Genomic DNA, 13,231 nt, shown 5'->3' with positions numbered 1-13,231 from the left:
GTGGCTGCTCTGCCGTGGCCATGCTTTTCCACCCCTCTCAGCAGCAATGGGGATGCTCTGCTGGAGTCTACGTGGGAAGAAGAAGGTGCTGAGCTGTTTCCCTGGGGGGAAAAGCTGGGATAAATCCTGGGCAATCCTGGGCAGTTCCCTTTGCATGGGCATCTGTGCAAGGGAAAAAGCAGCCTCCTTCATTTCTGCAGGGTTTCCCCCTCAGGAAAAGGGGTCAGCTAGCTCTTGCCCGACAGAGCTCAGCCTTGTCAGACCTTTTCCACCTTCTTGGGACAGATCTGCTCCAGGGAAGAGCCAGGAACTGGGAGCAGCTCTGGTCTCCCCATGCCCCCTCGTGGCACAACCCCATGCATGGGGATAGGGCAAGGGCAGGGACTGGTGCTTCCTCTCTCTGCTCCTTGCGCTGGTCCCAGTAAAGGGACTGGTGCTGCACTGGGAGGCAGGGCACCCCGTGTCGGTCTCTCCCTCCCTCCCTGTGCCCATCGCCTGGAGTCTCTGCCTCAGTATTTGGTGCGGACAGAGCCCCGGGGCAGGGGGCTGTTGCGTGCCTCGACGGACCTGGCAATGCAGCGGGGCTCTGCCTGCCCTACACCAGCACCCTCTGCCCCAGCCCCTGCTCGGAGCGCATCCAGGATTCCTGGAGCAACCCCTTCTCCCCTTCGCCTTCAGCACTCACCTGATCCAACCCCTTCCTGTGTCCTCCCATATGCAGCCGAGCTGCAACGCTCCCAGAGCCAACGCAAGGTTGCTTGGTGTCCCCCAGCACCAAGGCTTGGTCCCATGGCCTCCCTCGGGAACTTCCACCCACTGCCACCAGCTGGGAAGTGATGGAGCAGGGAGACTGCAGAAATCAGCTCCGCTCCCTCCTTCAGCGGAGAGGCAGGGGTTAAATCCCCGGGTGTTGGGGAGGGCAGGATTTAGAGATAATTCCCCACCCTTGCACTCTTTCAAAACCAAATTAAGATTTTTGTTTCCTCTCTGCTCCCCGGTTTTCCCAGCCAAGGAGGGATTAAACCACCACCAAACCCCCTGCACCCACCGTAGAGAAAAGCATCCACGTGGTTTCAAATCTGACGGGCGTTGTTGGAGGCAAAAATCCAGGCTCCTCTCTCATTCCCCTGCTGCATTTCTTTGTCTTGTTTGTAGAGTTGTGTTTTCCTTGGCTTTCATGGCCATCTCCTCCAGCAACAAGGAGGGATAACTTGGTAAGTGGGAATTCCCCCTCCTGCCCACCCCCAAGCACATGACTCCCAAGCCTGGAGCTTTTAGGGGGGCAGAGTAATCTGTTTGTACCAGCCACGTGGTGAAAACAAGGTTTGGGCCGCTTTTCCAGGTGCAAGACATAATTTCTTGCTTGCGCTGCTCCCATCCCTGATGCTGATCGGACAACCAGCCCGGTGTCCCCCTTTCCCACGTGGGGGATGCCCTATTGCCCCAGAGAGACCCCCACATGCTTCCCCACCATTGCAATACTCAAAATATCCCCTCCTGTGTAGAGGGATTTTTAAAGGACCGAGGACGTATGTTACCATTGTCTGGGTTGGACAACCCAGGCCTGTTAGTTAAAGCTGCAGAGCAACTTTAAACTGTCCTGGGGATTTGAAGAATCGGTCAGCAATATGCAGGCGGGCGGAGGTTATCCTTATTCAGCAGCGCTGGGTGCATGGGGGAGCGCTCCACCAAAGTCATGCACGCCGAGGGGACTTTTCAGTCCCCCCTTTATACAAGCTACTCAGACCTACTCATTAGTTTTCCAAGAAATAGTTTATATATTCATTACAATTCTGAGAATTCATTTACATATCTCGTGCCTGCACAATGTCCTCGAGGAGTTGTCTCTACGCAGACTCTATTCCTTAGCGGTCACGTTTAAAGTCTCCATCTTCGCCACATCGCATGTACCACAGGAATCTAAGACAAAATGTCCCTTCTAAAGGTAGCCACCCAAGGACTTAGCAGTCTGTGCATCCGTCATGTGGCAATAAGGGTCCTTGGACATTTCCCGACTTTTAACTCAACGTAGGTGTGTCATCCTTTAGATAAGTGGTACGGCATTCATTATTCACTACAGAGTTTCAGGAGGGTTGGACTATATGATCTTTAAAGGTCCCTTCCCACCCAAACCATTTCATGATTCTATAATAACATTTCTAAAACGGACAAAAGAACAAGTATTGTATTTCTACTAAAGAAATCTTAATATACTCAGTTCAGGCCCAGTGTGTGCCAGTGTCATACTCCTCATAATATTATGAAATATTATGAAACTCAAATGTTTTTTAGGTACCTTAATTGTGGATTTCAGAGCTCAGTTTAAGCTTCAATTTTCTTCTAGTATTAAAGGTGCTGTCTAGAATCTTTCCACCATAGAATTAATTGGTTTTAATATGCGCTGTTCCCTCTGACTTTCCTCTGCTGCTGCTTTGCTGGCAGGTGCCAATCTCCTGCAGACACCACGAGCACAAGCAGGAGGGAGCAGGGCTGCAGAGAGCCAGTCGCAGGGTTGTATGGGTCACATCAGCTGTGACATGATGTGTCCTCAGGCACCACAGGAGACATTGGGAAGGTGCTGGTCAGAGAAGCTGGCAAGCACGTGGTGTCATTTCTGGAGCACTGGAGATACAAGATTTTTCTGCCTCAAAGTGCAGTTCACATTCCTGTAGCTGGCACTGCACGGTGACAAGGTTCACATTATTTGACCTTATTTTTGTTTCTTTTGTGGTTTTGCTTAGCAATATTAGCACTTATACGATCTCTAGCAGGCTCTGCTATTAACACCGTGCAGGAGGGGCTAGAAATCAGGGCCATAAGCACCCATCAGTCAGCTGAGGGGAGCGTGCTCGAGCCTGTAGGCCACAAACCCTGGGAGGACAAGGAGTGTGAACAGATAACAACCAACAGGGTGAGCCAGGCCGAGAGAAGATAAGGGAATGAGGCACAGATGGGCCAAGGAGAGGTAACACCTTGCTGTTAATTGATGATGTAAACACTTACTTAAAGTGTCCTTTGTTTGTAGTTCAGCACCAATCAGGGATGGCCTAGAATGCAATGCTTAGCTTAAAGAACCAATCTGTTTAAAGCGTGCAGCTTCTGAAAACGTATATAAACTCGTGTGTGCAATAAACTGACATTTGCTTGCATCAAGCAGCATCCCATCTCTTCATTCACTGCAACACCGCATTAAAATGAGGAGGGAACAGAATTCACACTGCTATGGCTGTTGTGTTTGCTTAGGCACAGGTGTTCTGTGAGATGGCTTAATGAATGTAGATTTTTATGGGGAAACCCTTTTATTCAGACATGTTGGATGATGTTCACAGGGATTTTCTTCAATCAGTCAGACCTTTCCTCATGGCTGCTTTCTCCAGCCAGCTACTCAAAACTCATTCCATACTACTTCCACTGCCAATAATTCACTTCACCTTCAGGATACTGGTATGATCCCTTATTTTAGAAAAAATAATTAAAATAAAAAAACCCCACAGATTATTGCACAGTTCTGATTTTGCTAGCTCTCCAGCTGCGGGCAGAAATGAGTCAGGCAGAATTTATTGCTAACAGAGTCTATCTTCAGTTAGAAAAGCTATTTTTAGCTAACAGTGGTTTGCTGGTACTTATGTGTAATATGGGACAGGCAGTATCCTGACATGCCTCAAGCTATTAATTCTCTTTACCAACCACTACAGGTTGTTACACTCAGCTGGGCAATGCAACTGCATTTAGGCCTGTGCTCTAAACTAGATTTCAGTTTGGCAAGAAACCACACTTTAAATCTTTTAAGACAGAAGATCTCTTTTTTTCTTTCATCTCTGCCTTTCAGAACTCCATGATCAGTGCAAGTACTCTGAATTTTGAAAATGCTGACTATAATTTATTTGCTACTAATTAATAGTACACAAAGGAAATTGAAGGTGTTGTTTGCTTTACTAAAGCATAAACTTTTTGAAAGTCACCATGTTCGTGGGGAGGTTTGCTTTGGAGCAAACCGTTCAAATACAAGACGTTTGCATAGTCTGAATGAACTTTGAAAATGACACTCAAATGTCACATTTCTCTGAGTCTTGTCACAGTGTTCGTCCCTTCAGAGACTTATCTTTTGGTAGCTATTTACGTAGAAATGAGTGTTAGAAGCTGCATGTTAAGTCTTTTTCTTGGAGATTTTCTGAAATTGGTGTGTCCTTGTTTCACAGAGCATGTCTTCACTGAATGGAATTAATGAGTTTTATCACAGGCTATGCACTGCAAACTTCTAAGGACAATTCCCTGTAAAGCCAGTTATTAGGATTTTGCTTCTCTCTTTGTGTTTGGTTAATCTGGAATAGGTTGAATGATCATAATGTTGTTTGTAGCGCTAGGTATGAAACACCACTGGTGTCCCACACGTATCACACTGCCTACATGACAAGCTTTTGTGTACCACACAGTGTGTTTAGAACCAGGGCTCTTGTGTTGCTCCCTGCTAAACCCACCATGCTTTGTGTGGCCCAGGGACTTGCCTCAGAGTGTTGAGTGTTGAGATTTTAGTGGTTTACTGAATTGTTTCACGAAGTCTAGAAAAACAGCATTAACTTGTTCCTTCTTAAGATCTTAGTATTCAAAAGAAAATTTGCTGGGTTTTTCTCAGTTTTGTTTTAGAAGTCAACCTTTCAAATAGAGTTAGTTATATCTGTGATTTGCATATGGACTTTGGGAAGGGAAGTAGTAGGAGTAAAAGATCTCAACCTGGAAACCAACAGTCTTAATTGCTTTTACTAACATAAGAGCTGCTGGACTAGCGCAAGAACTGAGTAGTAGCAGGAAAAGTGGGGGAAATAGTGTTTTCTATAACTTAAAATTTAGGACACCTGGGAGTGGTAAGGCATGAAAACTGAATACAAGCAGAGAAAACATACATTAATTTTTGATTCTGGTGCGTAGGAAGTATGGTTTACTTATGTCTCCCTCTCTCTTACTTTCAAAGAGTCTCTTATACGGTACCTCTTTAGTTTTTCACTAGAAATATACCATAGAGGAAGACATTAGACTGCTTTGGAGAATTCTAATTACGGATGGGTTTTGAGGATGACTTTACGTGAACTGTATTTATATGAAATTATGGTGTGCTTTTGTGGTTTTGGAGTTCTGTTTTTTTTAACAGACCTAGACTGATTGATATAAAATTATGCTGTCTATTATTTCAATTTTCCTTAGCGTATATATTCAGAAACTAAAGTAACACAACAGAACATGATACTTGCACCAGGATATTGCAATGAAAGTTGCAGTGGGGGCCAAGGAGAGGGGTTGTCATCTCTAATTTTACTTCTTTCCCACTGATGACCTTGTTACTTTCAGAGGATACCGTTTGTTTTAATACGCTGACAGTGGCATAAAAGCTGATGGAAAAGCAGTCGATTTTCTTAAAAAAGTAAAGGAGCTAAGGGGAAAGGGAACTTTGTATTAGCTTAAGTGTTCTTGCAAATCAAAGCTGTTTTGGGGTTGGGGGCGAGGGATACTTAATCTTGCAGACTTCACAGAAATGTACGCCCTGTTCGGTAGACTTGGGTAGAAGAATGGTATGGGTTTTAGGACATTTTGCCTTGTCCCCTGAGATTGCAAGGTTGTTTTATCATGGGAGCAAACATCTTGAAAAATTACAGACTGGTAGAGGTTTTTTTAAAACAATGTTTTCATTTAAACAAACGTTCGGTAAAAATGTTTTACTTTGATATCTGCACCTCTCATGGAGTGAAGTTGATACAGTATTTGTGCAGAGCTGCAAAAAAAGGGATTTTTCATACCCCAAAATCATGCAGTTGCAGTGATGTGTTGTACCCACCCGTATCCCACCCTCCCACTCTCCAAGTTTTAGGTCACCTTTTTGTCTGACATCCCTACAACATAGTTGATGGGGTTTTTTCCTTAAAACTTGCATGGAAGTTTCCATGTTTTCAACCTGTAGCACAATATTTTTCAAATTGTGTATTTCTGCCTGCTCTGTCAAGTTGTTGATTTCCATGACTTTAGTCAATGTTTCTGAGTGTACACTAGAGCTGAGGGCTCACTTCTGAAATAGATCTCACATGGGTTATAAAATGGTATTGTTATAAAGATGATGGGCTGTAGAGGAATGAAGCTGGGTTAATTAGCATTGGTAATATACAACTGTGGGCTGGCTTCAGGGGCGGTGCGTTGGCTGATGTAGATAAAGTGCAGCTGTGGCTGTTTCTGTGAAGTGGTTGAGAGCCAAGGAAGAAAGAGCAGCCAAGGGAGAGAGGAAAAAAGCAAGAGGAGAGTGAACACACGCCCTGGATGAAGAGAGACAAGGAGAAGGCAGCAGAGGGGCTGGCACGGAGAGTGTGTTGGTATGAAATGGTAAAAGACATTGTTGCAGCTTGATAGTCTGGAGAGCACTGCGACACTGGGCATGATAATGACCAATTATACAATAGACCTTGGTTGCTTAGGTTTAACCTTAAACAGAATAAAATTTTCATTTCTGTAGTTGACTGATAGGCTATTGGTCCTTGTGCAGTTACAACCATCGAGGTGAATGTAATATGAAAAATTACCCACTTGTGGGGGATTGAGTGAGTAGAAATTCCTGGAAAAGATGCAATTCAAAAGAAAACTAAAGCATATTTACCATAAAATGATGGAGGCTGATGAAATAGGTAAGATATGTTTTTGTGTAGGACTGTCGACAACACCGAGACAGACATGAGAGAATAGAGGGAATAATGTTTGTAAAGCACAAGGTGATTGGATTGCCTGCACAGTACAGAAAAGCATTACTTTTCTTGGCACTGTCACAGCGTGTGCAGTTCCATGTGCTGTTTGTATTGACTTTGACTTCTGGGCTTCACGTATTTTCTGTCTAGGTGTTTTTCTTGTGTCATTTTGAATTCTCTGTCGTGACAGATCGTAATCTATCCCATGTAAGTTACAGTTGGGACTGGGTGACTTTACTTAGCAGCTTCCTAATGGTTTGTTGATAGCTTATAGGTTTTTTTCGGTAATTTCTTTCTGGATTTTTACTTTTGGATTGCAGTTGCAACCTAGTATGCTACGCTCATCTCAGCCTTGGGAAACAGTAAGATTGGCCTTAGATCATTGACAAACTTTTCATCTTTTTTTTTATTCTCTTACATAAAACCTGTCTTTCCTTTGCTCATTTTTACGTTAAGTGCAAGCCTCAGAATTTGGTTTCACAGTCTCTTTTGCCTGGCTTAAGCATTATTGTGAACCAGTAGCCATGGGTTTCTTGGAGTCACACAAAGGTTACAGATACAGTGAGCAGTAACGTTTGCTGTTCTTCAGCGGCCCTGACATGTGGAAGCTTTGTTGTGTGTCAGGACCACTAACCGCTCCATTGCTTCTTTCAGGCAGTCCTTTACTTGTTTTGCTCTTGGTATGATGGCTCATTAATGGGTTCTAATTAGCTGGCGTCTTGAATGTCATTCTGGATGACTCTTAACAAATCCTTCTAGAGGTGTGATTCCTCATAAGCAATGCTGCCAATGCCCAGGTTTCCTTTCAAATATTCTGTTACTCTTTCTGAAAATAATTTCTGAATGCGTACGTGTGCAAATCGGCTCTCCCATGTGTGCCCAGTGATTTCAGTGCATTGAAGATATACCAAGCCTCTTGAAACCTTTCTGTACAGGAGATCTCCATGAGAAATGTGGTGGAACCACTTGCTTCCTGACCAGAAACATCTGATGAATGAAATAAAGGGCATCTGCTCCCATGTTTAGATACAACAGAGTCAAGGCAGATTTAAAAGTTTTGTTTAGGTGTGATGTTCCCATCGTTATCTGAGAGGGATATAATTAATAACTTTAAAAAACGTTGATCTGAAATAAGTATCAGAAATCCCCAGGCAGGTATAACGGAATGTACTTCTGTTGTGTCCATGCTATTATTTCATTTTGGGGGCCACCAATGTCAGGAGAGTGATTACTTCTTTGTTTCTTGCTGCCTTCCTTCCTTTGTCTAACAGCTTACTCAAATAAATATTCTCTTGGTAGCTCCCCCTGCTGCAGTTTGGAAAAGCGGAACAGCACAATGCAGTAGAAGAGGAAGAAAGGAATGTGTTCAATTTGATGGTAGAATTGAAAAATAATGGAAGGAAAAAGATAGTTTCAGGATTAGCCAGAACAGTTCCGTCCTTACACCTGAACAGAGATGTGTAGTGTCAGCTCATTCTTTAAAATACTTTTAACTACTCAATGTAACTATTTTTTCCTTTCAATTTCCTTTTCAAAGTTTTCAAAAAAGTTCTGTTATGAATGAAAGACATGATTTTAAAAGAATGTCCTAATGTAAAATATTATGGTGTCTCAAACCTTCTTTTGTAAAGACTGCAATAATCAGTATTTGAAATGTTCCCTTTTTACTTCAAGTCAAAAATACTTTTGTTAAAATGTTTATAAATTGAATTCAAATTAACTTTAGAGCAGCTTTTCTGATTTACGCTTTCAGTCCAAGAACAGCTGATGTTGTACATTCTGTTCCACAACACTCTTGGTTTTGGATTAAGGAAAACAAGAAAGTGAACATTTTTGGGTGGAAAAGTGGGAACGAGACATACATCTTGCCTTTGATAATGTGACAATTGACTCAGATGTCTGAAGGAAACTTCCTTTCAGCCCCTCTGCAAGTGGTAGAGTGATCAGGGAGGTCTGGAAGTCTGACTTTCTCTCTGGAAGCTTCTTCTTTGAGATCATCCTTGCAGAACTAGCAACACAGAGTAAATAGAGACCATATTCCTTACATTTTAAGGGTGTCATTTTGATCAGGATGGTTATGCAAGGTTACTGTTTACATGTATGGCCTTTTCAGTCCCTGGATTCAGGGAAGAAAGAGACACTAGTAAACAATTAATGAATCAATGTTAATTAATTAAAGTCAGCAGTCCCTAATGCTGAGCATAGAACTCTTTGAAGTTTAGTAATAAATACATTTATATAAATACATATGAAGTAAGACTAAATTTATTTTTATATTCTGCTTGAGTGGCCATCGGTAGAACACGTTCACATGAAGAAGGCTCATCAGAAATTACATTAATGAGACAGCTGAAGCTGAGCTGAATGAATGACCCAAGTAGGAGTTACATAAACAAGGAGAAGTAATTCCATAACTATCAGCAACTGTCTAGCATACAGGGTGATAATGACAACCAAAAAAGGAGGGTGGTGAGCAAATCCATTGTTTCAGCTGTGGAGAGGATTAAAAAAATTTTCAAATTTTCACTTCAGAATTTCTTTAGAAATCAAACTGAACACAGAGGAATTGCATCGATTTATGGAAATTACTTGCGACAGCACTGAACATGAGGAAACCACTGTGAGGTATAATTGCAAGACTATGTAGCACACTGGCTTCTGACATTTCAGGTTGTCGTGCTGTCAGCCAGGCTGTGCCTGCCATGGGTTAACAAACTTCTGAACGCTGCCAACTTAGTACCAACAATTATTATGAAAAAAATAGGAAATCTCTTCTTCAAAAATGGGAAGTGAGGCATATTTACTTAGAGTTGGTATTTAGAGTTGTTGCAGCTTGTGCTCAGCAGGCTTACTGAGTGATTTCTTTTACACACACGCACACCCCCAATGGTGTACAGTACTATTTTTGTAATAATAAAACAGGAGTTTTAACCTATTTAACTTCTGCAATTAGCTTATGTCCAAAAGTTGTCCTGTTCTTTCTTACTTTCTCCCACCGTTTCTTTTTTCTATCTCATCACTGCTCAGGACTTTGTTCCCGCTGACTCCGAATGTGCACCTTGATGTCAGAGAAGTGTCTTGTAAAAAGCCAGTATTTTTGCCCTTCATTTTCCCCTCTTCTAGATACTGACATCAACATGAGATAAGCAGCATGTGCTGTTCTGATGCTGAGTTTAGAATTCGCTGAATGCATTTGCTGTCAGGGCTCCTCCCGGACCCCTATGCCAATGATACAGGGTAAGTGTAGCCAGGTCTGTGTTTGTTAATCTTGGAAGAACGCAATGTGGTGGAAGGAAAAGTGGGTAAACAATAGTTTTCCAAAATACTCTTGTAGTATCCAAGCACTAGACAAGTATAGTCACTGAAGCACAATGGTTATTTTAATACCTTTATTCCTTTCTTCCCTCATCAATACTTCTGAGATGATGTTTATTTCACTTGTTGCGGTAATTAATTTTGTGATTAAATTAGTAGTAATGTAACATAATCTGGGCTGCATATCTCTTTGCAACTTATGATCTGTTTACTTTAAAGCTTTCCTATGACATTGCTGAACTGTGTCAGATCTTAAGAATAAAAAAAGCCAAGGATTCAGAATTTTTAAACATAACTTTTGTTGTCTTCAACTGGTGCTGTGTATCCTCAAGCCAAAGGTTTGAAAATTGATTTTATAGACTTTACAGTAGGTCATGCATTCAGTCCACAGCACAGCCAGAAATATAATCAAAATGATTTTATGTGTTCTTACTCTTTCTATAAGGCATTTTTTCTTTGCATAAATTTACAAAAGGTGTATGTTCTACTTCAAAAAGATTGAGTTTAGGAACAGATTAGGAATCTATCTGTGTCCATATAGAGGTAGACAAGTTTTCAATCACCACTAAATATTTTATTGCCTTTTTTAAAGCACTAGATTTTCAAAAGTCCTGCTGAAACTAATGGAATGAAATGCTCTGGCACCTGGAAGAAAGCTATTAATAGCTTTCCCATTTCCTTCCTTTCCCCTCCTCTGTGATTTCTATCATTTGCATTATTATTCGATAGCTCCAAAACTTGAATGCATGCATGACAAAGATGACAGTGCCACTCCTTGAATGTTAAGGGCTGTGCAAGTGTGTGTGATATAAGAGGGTTTCTACTGTAATATCTTGGAATGGACGTGTTAAGTTGAAACTTTACTTTTAATTCTTTAAGAGGAGTCACTTGTCTTTACTGGTTGGAAGGTTGGTTAGCTATTATTTTATTAGAAACATTTTTGCCAACAAATTCAGGAGTCTGTCATGAATCATGACCTTCACGTTACAGTGTGAAATCACAAAGTCAGTTTGTTCTTATTATCAAGATTTTATAGTACAAATGTATATGCTGTTGATGGAGTGCAGAGAAAGCACAGGTTGGTCTGTCCATTAGGTGTGGTACAAGCACACAGCAGCCTGCTATCAATGCATTTTCTTTGTGCAAAACAAATTAGATGTCAGAGTGGATATTTAAAGGGAAATGTTAAGCTTGCTAATGAAGTGATCTAGGGAATGTTTCTGAGGAGTTCTCTCCAAAAGGGGGAAGGACAGTACGGAAAGATTGATCAATAGGCGCAGTTGGAAATGTGATAAAACTGGTCAACTGTAGTAGGGAGACAACCTCTTTATAGGACATGAAACACGAGGCCGTAAGAGGAAAGACAGTGAAGGCTATTAAGCATGTGGTAGCATGTGCTGCTGGTTACGTGATGGATAGCTGGCCTTGTATCTGTGTAGCCGTCATGGTTTCACATCTGCTTCTAGCTTTGGAGATAGGTCTGGTAATATGAAGGACTGGGAGCAGAGACAGGGTAATGGTTAGGAAAGAAAATTAATCAGATACACTGCCCTAGTTGTGTTGAGCTTCATGTGTGCGTCATACTTTCACACGTTGAACAGACGGGCCAAGACATTTTGGAGAGAAATCCAGTTTGAAATAGAGGTAGACAACAATTGTTTCTTACAGATACAGCATCCACAAAAATCTTAGTGAATACAGGAGAGGTTAGTGACAGCTTGTTGAAGCAATGAATAGAAGAATATAAAAGGAGAACAGGGATTCAGAATCAAAAGACCTAAAAGAATAGAAGAATTTGGGGCAAAAAAGTTTTAAGTGGCTGCCAGACTGAGCAGGATGAGAGTGGAAGCTTCATTCTAAGCTTTGAGCAGGAAAAGATTGTTTAAAAGCATAGCTGGAAAATGCCCTTTATCTATGCCACACGTATGTTTTGTGCTGATCTGGAAGGAACTGCTGGCCTGGGACAGTGTTAAATAGAGTCCTTGGTCTCACTGCTGAAATCACCGGTGGGGAATGTGTTTGTATGTTATGAACTGGTCTAAAGCCCCTCATTGATTTCTTAGAAGTGATTTGAAGAATCAATCGGCAATATGCAGGCGGGCGGAGGTTATCCTTATTCAGCAGCGCTGGGTGCATGGGGGAGCGCTCCACCAAAGTCATGCACACCGAGGGGGCTTTTCAGTCCCCCCTTTATACAAGCTACTCAGACCTACTCATTAGTTTTCCAAGAAATTGTTTATATATTCATTACAATTCTGAGACTCCATTTACATATCTCATGCCTGCGCAATGTCCTTGAGGAGTTGTCTCTACGCAGACTCTATTCCTTAGTGGTCATGTTTAAAGTCTCCATCTTCGCCACATCGCATGTACCACAGGAATCTAAGACAAAATGTCCCTTCTAAAGATAACCAACCCAAGGACTTAGCAGTCTGTGCATCCGTCATGTGGCAATAAGGGTCCTTGGACATTTCCCGACTTTTAACTAAACATAGGTGTGTCATCCTTTAGATAAGTGGTACAGCATTCATTATTGAGAAGTCATTGGATAGTTTTTACTAATTGCAGTGTCTTTAATAACTATGATGAATCTTGAATAGGTCCTGCTAGAAGGCAGGCTTGACCTTAAATCTATTTCAAAAATATATATTAGAAGAAAATGTAAGCTATCCTACAGCCTGAAGCAAGACACCTTTATCTCTTTTCTTCTGACATATCTAAATATCTGCTGTGGATCTTTGGCACTGAAAAAACACCCTGCCAATTTTGATAAAAGGTTTATGATATTTTCCTTCAGATGCTTTTAAGAAAATTAAGTACTTGTTGGAGTAGCGGAACTTGTTTGGAGGCTTTCAGAACATATCTGCCACTGAAAAAATAACAAGAAAAATGATTGTTTAATTGTTATTTTTTTAAACTGTTTAAAGATATTTGGTTCTGTTCCTGCACAGATAACTAGAACTTTCTCAGTATTCATCAGGGAAGAACATTCAAGGAAAAGTTTGAATATTTCTCCACAATTTGACTCCAAATGGTAGCTCTTCAAGGAAATAATCATAGCACACTGGCAGGTCTTGAGGGGAAGAGTGATATGGAGAAATAGTGTGAAATGGGGACAATGGACATCGATTGTGATTGTATATGTCTGCCTAGGAATGTGGGTATGGTGACTGGTCATGGGTGCGGTGTCTGGTCAC

At 41.6% G+C, this 13,231-nt stretch overlaps 1 protein-coding gene across 1 annotated transcript in view; it reads left to right on the top strand.

Annotated features, from left to right (window-relative positions):
* The window catches only part of LOC308059897 (uncharacterized protein), a 77,534-nt gene that overhangs the window by 19,972 nt on the left and 44,331 nt on the right, over positions 1 to 13,231 (top strand). The window lies entirely within an intron of this gene.

Source organism: Falco punctatus, assembly GCF_963210335.1.
Source record: "Falco punctatus genome assembly, chromosome: 3".
Classification (NCBI taxonomy): domain Eukaryota; kingdom Metazoa; phylum Chordata; class Aves; order Falconiformes; family Falconidae; genus Falco; species Falco punctatus.
The sequence above is the reverse complement of the archived record's forward strand: the minus strand, read 5'-3'. Positions and strand labels throughout refer to the sequence as shown.